This window comes from Lethenteron reissneri, chromosome 58 (genome assembly GCF_015708825.2).
Source record: "Lethenteron reissneri isolate LAM-NWPU_2019-01 chromosome 58, ASM1570882v1, whole genome shotgun sequence".
NCBI classification, from domain to species: Eukaryota; Metazoa; Chordata; class Hyperoartia; order Petromyzontiformes; family Petromyzontidae; genus Lethenteron; species Lethenteron reissneri.
Genome location: NC_083836.1, coordinates 8,141,298 through 8,157,618, shown reverse-complemented (window position 1 = coordinate 8,157,618; position 16,321 = coordinate 8,141,298). Strand labels below are relative to the sequence as shown.

At 48.9% G+C, this 16,321-nt stretch overlaps 1 protein-coding gene across 2 annotated transcripts in view; it reads right to left on the bottom strand.

The window, feature by feature from the left end:
* Nucleotides 1–3,885, bottom strand: part of KLHL24 (kelch like family member 24) — a 60,993-nt gene extending 57,108 nt beyond the window's left edge. The window contains exon 1 of one of the 2 annotated variants that reach the window (XM_061575660.1): nt 3,861–3,885. The gene's annotated coding sequence lies outside the window, so the exon portion shown is untranslated. Of the gene's footprint in view, nt 1–3,354; nt 3,819–3,860 lie in introns of those variants that run through there. The other variant, XM_061575658.1, reaches the window with a different exon arrangement.
* Between the last annotated feature and the right edge of the window lie 12,436 nt (nt 3,886–16,321).

Sequence of the window (16,321 nt, the reverse complement as noted above, 5' to 3'; positions counted from 1 at the left end):
GGGCGAAGATTCCTCCCGGGTAGCCGGCCGGTTGTACGTTGAACTTCTTTTGCGCCGTACGTAGCCAACCACGCGAATCGCAGGCGCGTACAGTGCAGACAGCGCAGCCAAGCCAGCGACCGCACATTCGTCATGCACTCGGATCACGCAGGACAGGAGTTACGCGTGGTACATACATGGGGTGGAGCGGTGGCGCAGCGGTTAACACGACGCACCGTCAACTCGGGAGCGCCGAGTTCGAATCCACGGCCAGCATCAGTGGGGTCTGAATAGGTCCTGGGCACCACCGCCTTCGCTATGTTAATGCACAGTGGGCTGTTCAGTGTGGGCTGTGCATTATTTATAGACATACTCGCTGTGTGCAATCCGCCACCGCTCTAGGATATGGGAAGTTGGTGGTAGCTAAAGAGAAAAAAACAGTGCACTTTGTTTTGCCGTGTAACAGTCTTGAGAACAACACTGTACAGGCTTCCTTAAAATACAGCCCTTGTGCTCGGCTCATCATCACTCAGGCGGTCTATAAAATGAGTTCCACTGTGTGGCAAATGACGTATGTGGTTCTATAAGAATACTGGCAGCACCATAGGACGTGGAATTTGCAATGCTGGTTCATCTACTCATTTTTGTAAGGAGATCATTGTTAGACACGCTGTGAGATAATGGTTCAGAAACGTGGTCTTTGATAGAAGCCAGGGGGTGGGGGGGGGGAGACCCTGAAAAATCCCCAAAGCAAGGAGTCATCACACGGTGCAGGTCAGAGCACGGTGCCTCAACCACTGCTCCACCAGCTGCCGGAGGAGTGACAATGATGATGACCCGTTATAAACATCATTATCGGCCATGATCGATCCACCGCTGGGTGAACGCCTCCTCCCACGAGCTCGCAATGCCACAATCCACCCAGCACCTGCACACGAGTCGATCCCGTCGCTCCGTCTCCTACGGCGGACACTCTCTCTGGTGGGGTCCGGCATTTCGCTGCTACTCGGTAGATCATCTCGACCACTGCCCATAATTAGTAGGGCAGCACCCGACTTATGAACACAATTCGTTCCCAGGACTCGTTCGTAAGTGGATGACTGTACGCAGTTTCTCTACATAACATGGAGGGGCCCCCCTTCTCAAATCTACCAACCTATGGACCATGCATAGCAAAGAAGAACAGCAAAACGACACCAACTCTCTCTCTCTGCTGAAGCCTTCTCATCGTGGCCAGCAGCAGCAGCAGACCTCAACACTGACATCGAGATGCTGAAGATATTGATGCCGCTGCCATAATTTTGCGTGTTTAGTTTGTTGTCCTTCCCCACGGCACCTCCGGCTAGCAACGGTTGGCTACTACGTACGGTGCGAAGGAAGTTCAACATGCGGTACATTCTCAAGAACGGAGAATTGCAAGAGCACAACAGAGGGGGGCCCTTGAGTCGGATTGTCAGTATCATGGACAAGCCCCGGCTTTTCCACGTACTGAAGATTTTTAATTGGCAACTCACAGCACTGGCACATAGCAGAATCCTCCATGCAGTGCGTGCCCGGGATTCATTGCCCTCTATATATAACCCTTGGACTCACACCCCTAAGTGGTGATCGCGTATGCACGGGACAAGCCCACACGCACAGAGCACAAACGTGCACTTTTGGTCACATGTACGTGCACGCACGACGAGGCTGTACAAGCCACCGGTAGTTCCACATACGTGTATTTGAACCGTGGCATGTGGCCGTGCGCATGGGAAGTATTTGGCTGCAATGAATTGCCACCTGATCAGCCCCTTCTGGACAAGAGCTATGCAGCTCAAGTCGGGCCTTACCTGGTCAAATAAAAATTGATGTGCAAATACGATTCCGCATATAGCCTTCAACGGTAGGGACAAGCGCTGTGAACGAATAGCCTTCATGCCAGCACGGGTTGCTGCGGCAAACACCGTTCTCGGCCGCCTTTGTCTTCCCAGGGCCTGGCTGGTTTATATGCCGCGCCACGGACTCATTTGAGGCCGAGTCGACATAGGGGATGCCCGGCACAGGTTCGGATACGGCTCGCCACTGGTGTAGGCCGGGAGTTCCATCGAGGAGTGCGCTAACCACTGCGCCACCGCTCCACGCCACACCAGACGCACAGAGCAGCTTTGTTGGACACGCAGACTGCTCTGTGTCCATGCCGAATACCAAAACCTTTCACAAAGCCGCACTGCGACCGGCGTGGTGAAGTATGGTCAAATGATGATGCCGATAACCCGACAACAGTGTGTGGGGGGAGGGGGGAGACCTCATCCAGCAGTAGATTGATAAAGGACTGTGAATGATTAATTGTATCACGACAGCAGAGCATCGTATTACAATCACTCAGCTACTGGACGAGTGTTAACAGTATGTGTGTAAGTTGGTGCGTGTGTGTGGCATGTGTATGGGTATATATACTGTGTGTGTGGCATGTGTGGCATGTGTATATATACTGTGTGTGTGCAAGTTGGTACGTCTATGGCATGTGTATGGATATACTGTATGTGTGGCATGTGTGTGGGTGCAAGTTGGCCTGTGTATGGGGTATATTTACCGTGTGTGTGCAAGTTGGTGCGTGTGTGGCATGTGTATATTTACTGTGTGTGTGTGGCATGTGTGGCATGTATGGGGGTATATATACTGTGTGTGTGGCATGTGTGTGGGTGCAAGTTGGCCTGTGTATGGGGTATATTTACCGTGTGTGTGCAAGTTGGTGCGTGTGTGGCATGTGTATATTTACTGTGTGTGTGTGGCATGTGTGGCATGTATGGGGGTATATATACTGTGTGTGTGGCATGTGTGTGGGTGCAAGTTGGCCTGTGTATGGGGTATATTTACCGTGTGTGTGCAAGTTGGTGCGTGTGTGGCATGTGTATATTTACTGTGTGTGTGGCATGTGCATGGGGGTATATATACTGTGTGTGTGTGCAAGTTGGCATGTGTATGGAGTATATATACACTGTGTGTGTGTGTTAAAGGCCCCATCTCTGTCTGGACATGTCACCCGTGTGACACATGGCATGCAGCAGTACCCATCGCTATAGACTGCAGCACTGGAGTGTGTGGGTGAGTGTGGGGGGGGCGTTTATTAAAGGGTACAAACACAGCAGTGCCTCAATTGATGTGACACATTGACCAGCGTGGTGAAGTATGGTCAAACAACTCCCCCACGGGCAGGGAGGCTACACGTGAACTCCTCCGGTACTTCACTTGGGCATGTAAAAGGATGGCTGAATATCGCTGTGAATGATAACCCCACCAGCACCAACACGCGATCAGGGTGTAGGAGGAATGTCGTCTCAACAACACGCACGGTGATGGCCCCGTTTGGCAGCAACAACCACCACCACTAACCTTCGGTGTCGAGCGGGCGATTGGTCTCCTGCTGCTGTTGTTGTTGATGCTGTTGTTGTTATTGTTGTTGTTGTGTATCCGCAACACCGACGACGAGAGAGACACACACACACAGAAGAAGATCGTTCTCCCCGTCACGGCGAGCCGGGCTCGGTGCGTCTCGCTTAGTCGGAGTCGTCAATGCGTCTCTCTGTGGCGGTGGTGGTGGTGTTGGTGGTTGTCTTCAACTCTTCTCTTGTCGATCAGTCAGACCTCCCCCTCTTCACACACGAGGCGGTGGCATCGTGCGTGAGCCACTCTGCCCCTAACGCTCCCCCCCCTCTAGACTCGGGAGCGATCACTCTACACGCCGCGGTAGAGCAACATCACCATCTCTGTCTGTCTGTCTCTCTGTGCGCGTCGGTGTGGTCCTTACGAAAGCTGATGACGATGATGATGATAACAATGGGGGGGGGGGGTGGGGCACACACACACAACACGTGTTGTGTGTGTGTGTAAGGAGGCACCTTAATCACGGTCACGCGCTCGGCATTGTCTTCGCTGGAGGGGCTGGAGGAGGGGGCTGCAGGCGGGGGGTAAACAAAGGGAGACGCGCGTGGAGCCAGAGAAGACGCTGATGATGGTGATGATGATGGTGGTGGTGATGATGGTGGGGATGGTGATGATGATGATGATGGTGGTGGTGATGATGGTGGTGGCGATGGTGGTGGGGATGGTGATGATGGTGGTGGTGATGGGGATGGTGGTGGTAATGGTGGGGATGATGGTGATGATGGTGGGAATAATAATAATAATGCTGCTGATGGTGATGATGGTGGTGATGATGGTGGTGATGCTCGCCGCTGATACTGTTGCTGATGCTACTGCTGATGGTGATGATGCTCGCCGCTGCTGATGCTACTGCTGATGAAAGTGGTGGTGCTGCTCGCCGCTGCTACTGCTGATGGTGGTGATGAAGGTGGTGATGATGCTGCTGCTACTGCTGATGGTGATGATGGTGGTGGTGATGCTCGCCTCTCTCTGCTATTGTATCCGCGGGCCAGGCACGGCGCGCCAGATGTAAACACGGCAGCCCCCAACAACTCGCTTCCCTCCACCTCCTCCGCCGACGCTCGGCTCCTCCTTAATCACATGTCCGAACAAACGCTAATTCATTAATATTATTCATAGTATAACACTGTATTTGTGTGTTTCTCTCTCTCTCGCTCTGGTTATAACACCGCATACCGGCTATAGGGGGGTCCATGGTTCGATCTCTGGGACGTGGCATTTGATTCTCGCTCGTCTCATCCCCCCCCCCCCCTCTCTGCTCACCGCACAAAGTCGCCTGTTGTTGTGGGGGTTACACCACCACCACCAACACCACCACAGTAGCAAGTAGCGACAGGTCCCGTGTGATGGGGAAACTCTCGCCGCTTCCGAGACGGCCGGTCAGTGTGGAAGAGTAGGCCAATTACCCTCTTCTGGAGGGGGCTCTCTCTCTTTCTCTAGAGCTCCCTCTCGTGGCACACCGCCCCCATAACTCCAGCAGTGGCGTCAGCAATTTAAAAAACTAAGTAGAGTTTTGCACTTAACTTGAAGCCACGTGTGGTTATGAGGATCACTCAACTGAGAGAAGAACTACGGGGGGGTTTGGGGGCAGCGCCTGATTATCCTCGTACCAAAAATAGCTACATAAGTAGTAGCTGCTACACGTGTAGTAGTATCTGCTACTACTGCACGTGTAGTAGTAGCTGCTACCACACGTGTAGTAGTAGCTGCTACCACACGTGTAGTAGTATCTGCTACTACTGCACGTGTAGTAGTAGCTACTACCACACGTGTAGTAGTAGCTGCTACACAAGTAGTAGAATCTGCTACTACTGCACGTGCAGTAGTAGCTACTACCACACGTGTAGTAGTAGCTGCTACACATGTAGTAGAATCTGCTACTACTGCACGTGCAGTAGCAGCTACTACCACACGTGTAGTAGTAGCTACACGTGTAGTAGCAGCTACTACGGGCCCCGCACTTTCAAGGGACCCGCGCTAAATGCTTTCAAGCTATGAACACCGCTTCAGTGATTCTGCACTTGCTCTATTACTATAGTATTATACCACCTGCTACTTTTACGAACGACCGGATGTTTAAGGTTAGCGATTTGTCGTATTATCTGTCCGTATAGCAAATGAAAAAGTACAATGACTTTACTGTGCAAGTTAAAAATGTGTGTGTTTTAATGTTTATGTGTGTTTTTTATGACATATGCTACAGGCCCCGCAATAGCTTATTCCAGTTGGCTATCATCATCAAGATGAAAACAGCCTTTGGTTGTCGAGTTTTATTTACAGAGGCGATTGAGAGGAAGGGACCCTTTTGAAACGTTGCCTTTAATAAATACCGTGACCAATACAAGCTCATGATCGATATTTTTCCCCCGGGTTTACATACTACTGCAGTCACAGCAGAGGAGTTGGACTTCATAGCTGTCAACCCACACGGCTTAAACCCCCGTAATATTCTTGTACAGGGGAAATTTATATTCTTTGGTCTTTCGGGAAAGTCACGTAGATGGTTAAAAACAATAACAACAAAAACTACGACGTTACGATCACAACACAAGCGATCGTCATCAAGAGGAAAGGGGAAATTGGGTTGTCAGGTCAATACGGCGTAAATCCGTTTCAAAATCTACACGTGTTTGTCTATTTGGTCGTGTTTCTCCGTTGTGATGGGATTTTGTAGGATGACCAAGGGCACGGCGTAATAAGGTTAGGCACCGTTAAGGGGGTTGATTGACTTACACCGTACAGCCCTTTTGACGATCCACCCGCTGGATGGAGGATCTCTACACCCAAGGGCCCTGGCGGTCGTGGAAGTTACTTGGCCGTAACCTTGAGCCACGTTGCGTGGCTGGTTGTGTATTGGCACTGTCAGCGACCATCGGAGCAGTACAACAGGCGGTGCCGGATGAAGCTGGTGCGGGGCGTGTAGCGTATGCTATAAAGGGGCCCTAAATTTGAAAAAAAAAACACAAATATTAAAACACATACATTTTTAACTTGTATAGTAAAGTAATTGTATTTTTTTTATTTGCTATACAGCCGGATAATACGATGAATCGCTAACCTTAAACACCAAGTCGTTCATAAAAGTCGAAGGCGGTATAGTACTATAGTAATAGAGCAAGTGCAGAATCGCTGAACCGGAATTTATATCTTGAAAGTGCGGGGCCCGTAGCTATTACATATGTAGCTGCTTCTGCTACAAGGATAATCCGGCACTGACTACAGTCCAACAATAGATCGCGCTGCGCCAAAACCTCTGCTCCCCACAACGTAATAACCGCAGAGGACTGCCTCGATCACCCATTGTCACACTTTGCCAGGCTCAAACCTGCTTAGCCATGCGCGTGTCTGATTAGCTGGGACTGAATATTGGTAGACTGGGGTAGACCGAGAGACACGTGACTACTGTAAATGCCACAACTAGAACGATATTACTTGTAGGAACCTGGTTACACATGGGATTATTGTGTCCGTCCGTCCGTCGTGCAGGGAGGGGCTAGGTGGGGAGGGGCTGGTCACTTCGTGGTGCCCTTATAAAACTCAACGTTTAACCTACTCACGCCGGCTTGTGTCCTCCCTCACAGTCGGGCATATTTGCGGAATACACCACGCCGCCGTTGACCCTGGCCATTGACCGAGCAACCCAACAGGAATGTGTTTCATACTGATTGTGGTGTGCCGTGTACAAAGCATGGTTTCATTTCAGCCCAGATGCTACTATGTTTTCATTTTTCTCTTCTTCCAACATAGATGAAAACTAATATCAGATATACTCATTCTTACTCTCTAGATTTAATTTGTTTTGTGTAAGTTATTTTTTTTTCAATAACGTGTTTCTTATTGGTAGCTTTAGGCTACCGATAATGTGTTTATACATGATCGGGTGTTGCCTGCTGTTGCATAAGCTGCGTGTTGGTACGGTTATTATGAATCAAGTAGCACAGAGGTAACTTGCCTCGGTTACAGGCTTGACTTTACGTATTAGAGTTGTGTAATGGCTGCATGAATCAAAATCGCTTTAAAACAAAAAACAACAACTTTCGACCGTGGCTGAATGCTCGGTTTGTGTTAAATAAAAACACAGCTTGCACGTCATGGGTCAGGAAGAAACGTCTACACGATGTCGTAACGAACTGGTGTTGGGCCAATTATCCCAATGTTGAAAATTACCGCGAAAAATAAAATAAAACCATGGCAGGACCCTCGTGAAACAAAAGCCGTGAGACTCAGAGAGGCTTTGCTGATGTGAAGTAGATAAAATAAATGCACCAGCATTGAATAGCAATCGGATTTGTATTCTATTTTCCATCAGTGGCTACAGACATGCGCACTGTTATGGTACCCCAGAGAGCCTGGATTCGTCGATTCCTATGCAGCTTGTCTGTGATTAAAAAGTGTTCTCAAGTCCAGTGAGTTGATCGATCGATAACTGTACAAAAAAACAACCTCATCACATGTAATTTGGGTTTACACTTGATTTGGCAACATTCCGGCCGTGACAATTAATGAACATTTTTCTCGGTGGCACGGCCGATGGGAACGTGCTGCCCCCTACCGCTGTGTGAAAAAAGTCTCATGAAGACATCTCAACGGTAGCTCTGTGATATCCACCACCGCGGGCCGTTCTCTAGAACGATGGGTTTGCACCGCTCTCTGTAAGAGATGAGAATATGCAGCCTTTCCTCAATTAGTCTCGCGAATCTTGGCTTATTTGACTATACTTCGCCACAATAGTCAGTGCGGGGTTGGCGAAGGCTCTGTGCATATTAGTAGAGTACAACATTGAATGTTGCTGCACTGTATACGATGTAATCCCCCCTCCCACAACCACCCCCGCGATCCCAAAATGGAATGGCTGCGTGTCTTGTGTGACTTTACTTTGGCCAACAATGTTGTTTTGCTCTTGTGGATGTGAAGTGACAACATCAATAAGCATGGGGAAGTTGGGCCAACTGCTTGTTTCCTTTAGTTTGCTGCCCACTCCCCCATCCCCCGCAGCGGCGATTAGCACGGTTGGCTAGGTACGGTGCGAAAGAAGTTCATCGTACTACACACAACCGACGTTGGTTTAACGCAGGGGTCACATGGAGCTCTTTAAGGTTCGCTGCTTCATGAGAAGTTCTTTATTCGGGACCGCCCGTCTCGTATTCACGTGCATTGCGGCTCTGGAATTTTTTTTAGCGAATTAGAAAGAAAGAAAAAAAAACTATGGCCCCTGTTAATTCTATTGCCGGCCCCTGTTAATTCTATTGCCAACCCCTGGGTCGAACGGTTTACAACCCGTGGCACGCCAACGTTGGCACAATGTTGGCCTATTACCGGGAATGCCAATTGAGGTTCAATATCGCGCAGTGCCATCACTTCCTGGTGGTGTCGGAAGTCAAAGCACAAGCCAGGAAGGGGAACAACAACAACAACAAAAATGGCAATCAACTTCACCAAATGTGCGTACAAAAGTGCCGCACTGTACATCGGGACCAATTGTTTTGGTATTGAGACGAACGCGTGAAGAGTTTAGAGTTTTAGTCCCTGGCAAGGCGCGGCAGCGCCACCTCGCGGCCCGCGAGCATCGGGAGCAGTCGAGTGGCTAAAATTGAGTAATTCAAAGCGTGTTCATGTACCTGTCAATCCCTTATCAGTGCCCCTACCCTATTACAGACCCATTCAGACCTTATTGGTCACCCCGTGCCCCTTATAAATCTCAACGTTCATCCTACAAAGTCCCATCACAAGGGAGAAACACAAACAAATAGTACTCTCTGGTTCTACGTGACTTTACCGAAAGAACCAAAGAGTATGGATTCCTGCAGTCACGAAAGCTTCAAATCAAGAACAAATAGACACTTTTTTTTGGCCCGTATTGAAACGGCTGTATGCTGTGTGGACCTGAAAACTAAAATTTCTCTGTACAAGAACACGGGGTTAGCCGTGTGGGTTGACTGCTGTGTTAACACGTAATTTTATAGTTTCGCGTCGAACCATGATGCACATCTCACAGCGAGGTTAGCCCTTGCCGATCATCATCTGGCAGTTCAGCAACATTGCTTCAAGCAGCTGCTGGAGCGACACTGGATTTCAAAAGCCTGTCCAGAGTAATGCTTGTACAGTTCTGAATCAATGCTGCTGAAATTACGCACTCCCACACAGTAATGCTGGGTGACTGATGGCGTTTGTAAAAAAACATTGTTACTTGTACTTTGAATGTGGATAAACATATGTAGAAGGCGGCATTTGTCTGCTTGCTTATTTTATTCCAAAGCATATACAAGAGTTAATCTATTGGCCCAATCTAAGTGAAGCGAGGCATTAACTACCTTACCTAGTATGTAGGAGGTTCGATCCCGACCCTCACGTGTGTATATTTGGAGTTTTCTCTCTCCCCGAGGTCGCGTGGATTTATCTCCGGGTCTTGCAGTTTTTCCCCTCCACGTTTAGAATCAACATCAGGCGTTTAAGAGTATGTGGCTGCTATAAATGTCCACATGGTGAGCCACTTCGTTGAGCTATCATCTGTGGCTTGGTTGTTTCTGAAAAAGAGCTATATAGCTCAGTGGGCCTTAGCCGGTAAAATAAAAAGTTTTTAGTTTAATAGCTTTTCAGTTTAAAGCGCTCTACATCGTTTGGGAAGCAACTGTTTATTTCGCCCGGACGTCTTGCGCCATTCGCCTACCCCCCCGCCCCCCACAATGCTGATGACAGCAGAGTCGCGGCACGTAACTAAAATAGTTGATGTCTGGAATTCAGACGAGAGGGTTGAAAACACGACAGTATTGATCGCTCTGTTCGAGTGATGTAATTGGCTGTGTTTACGCCAGTGTGTGAGCACCTGCTTCTGAAAACGAATGGCAGTGTCAACGCTACGCTAGGTGGTGCCATTGCTTCAAAAAGGAATGGTATTTATAATGTGGTGGTAGCTGTTGTGGTGATAATTTTTTTTAAATAAAATTATAGGGCAGTGTCGATAAGAACAATAATTATTTAGGACACTAAACATGAAAACAAAATACAAATGTTAATTAGTATGAGGCTGCATAGCAGCATACCAACATTGTAATTGATGTATTTGAGAACATGCCAACAGCAATTTATATTTACGAGATAATGCAGGAAAGGGTCCATTTATAGATACCCCACTAAACCAATCTGGAGAAATGATTTTAAACATTACATTTTTGCACATTCCTCCCCCCTCCCCCCACACATTTCGTGGGATGTAAATCCATCAATTTGACAAGGCTGTACAGTATTCAATCGCCTGTTGAGGTGAAAGTAAGCGGGTCATTAGACATCAGTTGGGGGTGTCTATGAATGTGATCGCTCTGAATGCAAACCACACTCACCAGCCTTTGACGAGCAAAAAACAAACTCGCGAACCCAATCGACGGCTTACGGCAGGGCCTTTGATTATTATTAAATAAATACCTCGTGTATTTAGTCAAAGAGCAGTACATGTTGTTCCGGAAAAATGTGCAACATTAATGCATTCATGATAACGACAACAATAACGGCAACCGCGTGATGTGGACCACACAGTCCGACTGGCTTCAGTACACAACCTACAACACGCAAACGGGCATCCTGACAGCGCACGATGAAACGCCACCCACTGTTTCCACGCACGGCTTGTATGTGCCACTAAGGGAGCCTCAAATGGTGAACCTCATTGGACATACATACAGCAAGCCTGATGCACTTCCTTGCCATGGCAGCCAACATTTAGACGGTGTTCAATTCCATGGCCGTAACCTTCAATTGTCAAGATGGATTGAGACCGCATTTAGAGCGATAGATTTAGCGGTGCTTTTGCATGCACGTTCTGATGAGCTGTTTTCAGCTCATGTTCATGAATGTTGTTGTTATCTTGGGCGTAACTCTCTATCAACATTCTGCGAGATCATGAAAAGGCCACACGCACAATATAATCTTGCAATGGAATTAATGCATCGATATTGAATTCACAGCCCCTTATCGATCTTTTGAAGGCCTTCCTACACCGTGTCAGTTATGGGGTATGTTTGACCATACTTCACCACGCTGGTCAGTTCAGGTTGGTGAAGGGTGTTGCCCATGCCTAGTTCAGATATCACTCACCACTCATTTTAGCCGTGACCGGAAATTTAACTCTGTTCGCCACGTTCATAGGGAATTCAAATTGATATTACGGGTCATTAAATGAGTTTGAAAAATAACCACCGGGTCTATGCATTATTAATGTAGTGGCGGTGCGCGCCGACAAGGTGGGGGCGTGGGTGTGCGCGCGCCGGGCGTGGCTACATCGAGTGTGGGGCGTGTTGACGCACACTGACAGTGATGGATCACGGGGCGGCGCTGGGTGCGTGGTTGTGCACGCAGACACGATATGGGAAAGAGGATCGTAGAGAGAGCGCTGGGTGATTGGTCAACTTGGCTGGGTGCTCTCAGCGACGTCCGCATGGAGGACTATAAAGGGGGACGCGCGAGAGCACTCGGGGAGTTATTACCAGCTGAAGATCGAAGACGGAGTTGAAGAGATAGGGCCCTGAGACCCCTAGCCCCGCTGTCCTTGTAAGGGCCGGGACCCTGTGCGGCTCAGAGGCGAGGCTGTGGGACCCAGAGTCGAGACTAATAACCCAGCCGGGTGTGTTCCAAGAAGCTACGGGGCGTGAGAGCCCGTGTGGGTGTAGCTCAGGGGAACCTCGTGGGTTATGTGGCAGTTGCCACCCGTGTAACAGTTTGGTGTTAATAAAAAGGTGTGCTACCCGTCAAAGTCGTCTCCCGCCAAGTGACTACTTTACATTAACATCGGATTCCTAAAATTCCATGGGTGACCATTTCATCAAATATGCATTCACTCGTTACGAATAAATGACTGTTAAATCAACAAATCCATTAATGATCGGGTTTCAAGAAGCCCTCTTAGCCACAGGTTAACGGTGGCCACGTGGTTTACTGACACGTGCGTGTTCGAGGCAACGCGATTCTCGCCTGCGCGTGGTCATTGTCCTCGAAGAGAACCGGGGACCAAGACTCGATCGAGCTGCGCGTTGCGGCTTCCAAACCCGGCGGCAGTTTCTCAGCAAAGCGAAACAGCAGGGATTGTGTACGTGGACACAGCGAGACGGACACACGTCTTGACGTACGCACATGGGGGTCTCTCAGCGTGATGTCCAGTCAAGACGCGGGTTTTTTTTCTTCCTTTCTCCAAATTGCCGGTGTGTGGAGGGATGGCCGTCCCTGTCGGGCACGAGTTCAGATGGCAGGCAATAATGTCAAGATTTTGTTTGTAACACTTTTGCGTGAATTTAAGCAGCTGAGAACATCGGGATGCACACCATGCACTTGCTGCCGTGTATGTCTTCGCGGTCGTGCTGTATAGCGCTCCAAAAGCGTTTCCAGGTTATTCCGCATGCCCTACGGATTGCTCAGATGAAGCTCTTCAGAAGCTCCCCAGCACGTGGCGCAAAACGTCGGACATCGTGCCCAACAACACGCGGTCGAACCCTTAAAACGTCCCGGTGAACTATTACAAACGTCGTTTAAATCGCAACATCAGTGGGTGAAAATAAGTGAATCGGCATGATTTTGTGATAAACCAAGTGGTTTCGATTTAAAGCTTTCGTGACTGCAGGCATTCATCTTCTTGGTTCTTTCGGTAAAGTCACGTAGAAGGGAAATAATAAAATAATAAAAATAAAACATAATAAAATAATTCTCACGACGTTTCGGCCAAAACGCAAGCAGCCGTCCTCAGGTGAAGAATGATGACGGCTGCTTGCGTTGTGGCCGAAACGTCGTGATAATTATTTTATTATGTTTTATTTTTATTATTTTATTTATTTCCCTTCTACGTGACTTTACCGAAAGAACCAAGAAGATAAAAACCAAGTGGTGTTACGACTCGTGCATTCCAACAACATCTACAATTGCGTTTTCCATCACCCACAGAATGAAACGTTTGATAACCTCCGGGCCCGAACGTGGTGGGGTAACCCATCGCTGACTGCTGCCGCCTTTGGGCTCGAGCAGTGTGGGCTGGCATGTTTCGAGGTTTGCGGTCGGCCGGAATTCTCCACATGGGTTGCAATGATGCGGGTCCGTTACCAGGCGACGGCAAATGGCAGATGAGATGATACGGACCGTTGCTAGGGAACAAGGAGCCTCGCCTGCAAATGATTCCGCCGTGTGTGTGTGGGAGAGCAGGCGCGCCGGGGGAAGTTTTGCGACTTAATTTAGTAGGACACGTTTTTATTTTTTGGTTAACGGAATTAAGTTAACGTATTATTTAATTTCTACGTATCTTAAAAAAAACGAATTTCTGTTAATGCAATTGTATGTTATCTATTCGTTTAATACATCACTTGTTGATTTAACAGACTGCGAAACGCTGCCCTAATGTCAAAACACATTTGCTTAGTTATGAGACGAAATTACATTGAACAATAGAGAATATGGAATTACAGAGCTTGTGAATTGGATATTTTATAAATCCGTGTGATCTTCAACCAAGCAGACACCTCATGTATGAAGGCAACAGGAACAAGCAACAAAACAATGGAACATTTCATCTCACGTCAAAGTCTGTTGTTACCTTTTTATATATATAAAACGTCCAGCACAGAACAACATGGTCATACACGAGCATCCTTTTTTCATGATTAAATTTCGCTTTATTTACGTATACTCTTCCCCCCCCCACCCCACTCAAATAGCGATTTACAAGTATTGAAAACTGCACGACAAAAGCACACAATGGTAGTGCCGTACCAAGAGTCATTGCCACATGCACACTGTGAATGGTGGACGCTGGTGGTGAAAGGCGCAGCCCTGCAATGTCCCGCTGAGCGCGCCTGCCAAGAGGAAGTGCCTTTCGCTGGAGAAAGGCTGGAGTGGAGAGCCCCTCTCTGGGGTGTGTTTTGGCCTACTCTTCCACTCAGGCCAGACGTCCTGGGAAATGTGGGAGTAGCCACAATTTACTTCAACCACGGCCGCATCCTGCGGATGATCTATTTACGGTGAACCCATTTATATTGCTGGGTGGACAGAGGCAGTGAGGGGGGGGGGTAGTGGATTTGAGATGCGATGTAGCGTGCAGTTCAAACGCAACGTCAACAACGAGAAGACTTCAACTCTGAATCCGACGGCTCCTCTAAATGCCACCACGCGGTGACACGAATACCAGACGCGACACGCCACTCTTATGTGCGTGACGGGGGGGTTTTGAGACAACTTTGTAAATATAACGTCTGTGTATAGATATAGAAGAGGGGCGGGAATCTGGCGAAATGACCGCAGGCTTTGAAATTGCCAGAATGTTTTCTTTTGGGCCCTATGGACACCACAACACTGTGCAGCTGTTTGCGGGCGTTGCCACACAGCTCTCCGCGTGCTTTTCGATTTGTTCCAGCGCGTTTCCTCGGCACTCTGTCCCGACGTTCCTCCTCCACGTGCCCGCACCTCCTTGAGGAATATTGCGTGCCCGAAGAAGAAAGTAGTTTTCCAGCACGTGGGCGAAACGTCGGAACGTCACGCCGAGCGAATAACACGCGTTGCAAACAGAAATAAAATCCAGCTTGCGGCATTTAACCATTTCCCAACCCACCCCCAACGTTGGAGCATCTCGCGGTGCCACGTCTTGGTGGAAATAACCGCGGCTATGGACGTGCATTATGGACACGTTGGCAGTGTTTGGATCGCGTGTTAATCTGCGGTGGTGGGGGCTCCCCGTCGGCACGCGTGTTCTCAGGACACGACAAAATGTGTGTTTACCGCACGAAGCCCTCTGTCCATAGCGGAGGGCGCGAGGGGCTCGAACGTGTGGCACAGCGTAGCTTATCAACAACGACGACAACGACAAACATCTCCCGGTTGTTTGCTGGTGCGGTGCCAGCAAATTCCAGTTTCGCATCGTTGGGACACTCGATTGTGCCCGACACGGACGCAAAGTAAGTGTGTGTGTGCGTTGCAAGAGAAGTAAAAAACACATCACAGCTTGGGTGTGGATATTGATTTTTTTTAAATTAGCAGTGTGCTTATATATACACACACACAATATGATCATCATCATAATCATCAGCGATCATTCTACTGCTGGACAAAGGTCTAATCCACCCCCCCCCCCCCACCAAAGCCACCATCTCTCACGGTCCTGCGATTTCACAATCCACCTAACACCGACTCGCAAACCGATCGATCGCTCCATCTCCTTCGGCGGAAGTCTCCACCCGACGCGCGTTCCACGACCTCCTCTGCCACTCGGCCCCACCGATTCCCTGCCGTCGGTCATCGTCCCTTCGGGGTGGCCAACATCTCCTGCCCAAGCCCCGCTTTCTTACTTTTGTCAGCAACTCGAACGATGCCTTTGACCCGCGCGTGCTCTCTGAAGACACGTCGGGCGTGTTTATACAAAGCGGAATTGCCACATGTCGCCGGGGGGGTGGGGGGAAGATTTGATCCTGATTATTTTACTTGACAAAGTTCTGCCTCTCATCGCTGAAGAAGCCAATTTTAGAACGCCAAGTGAACGCGCGATTTTTAAAGCATTTTCGATTTTCTTCCAGCCGCACGCGAACCGCAGCTTCCTATTTTGGCAGTTGAAGGGGGCCCGCTGGAATTACATACGAAGCTCACTGCGGCGTTTGTGTTCGATAAAGGCGCCACCTTGTTCCCACGGCATGTGCTGCAATGTTGCTTTTAGTGCCATGCCCTGCCACGCGCGCTTCAGCTCCACGGAGGGAGAAGACGCGCGGCTGAGCGCGGGACTTGTGGGAAATCACTACGACGCCCTTCGCAGTTCATCTCCCACCGGAAGCATTCATCTAAACTAAAAACGAAACAATATTTTTTTAAAATTTGACCAGGTAACAGACGACTGAGCGATGCAGCTCTTTTTTTCAGAAGTGACCCGGCCACAAATGACGACTCGCACAAAAGTGGCTTATCA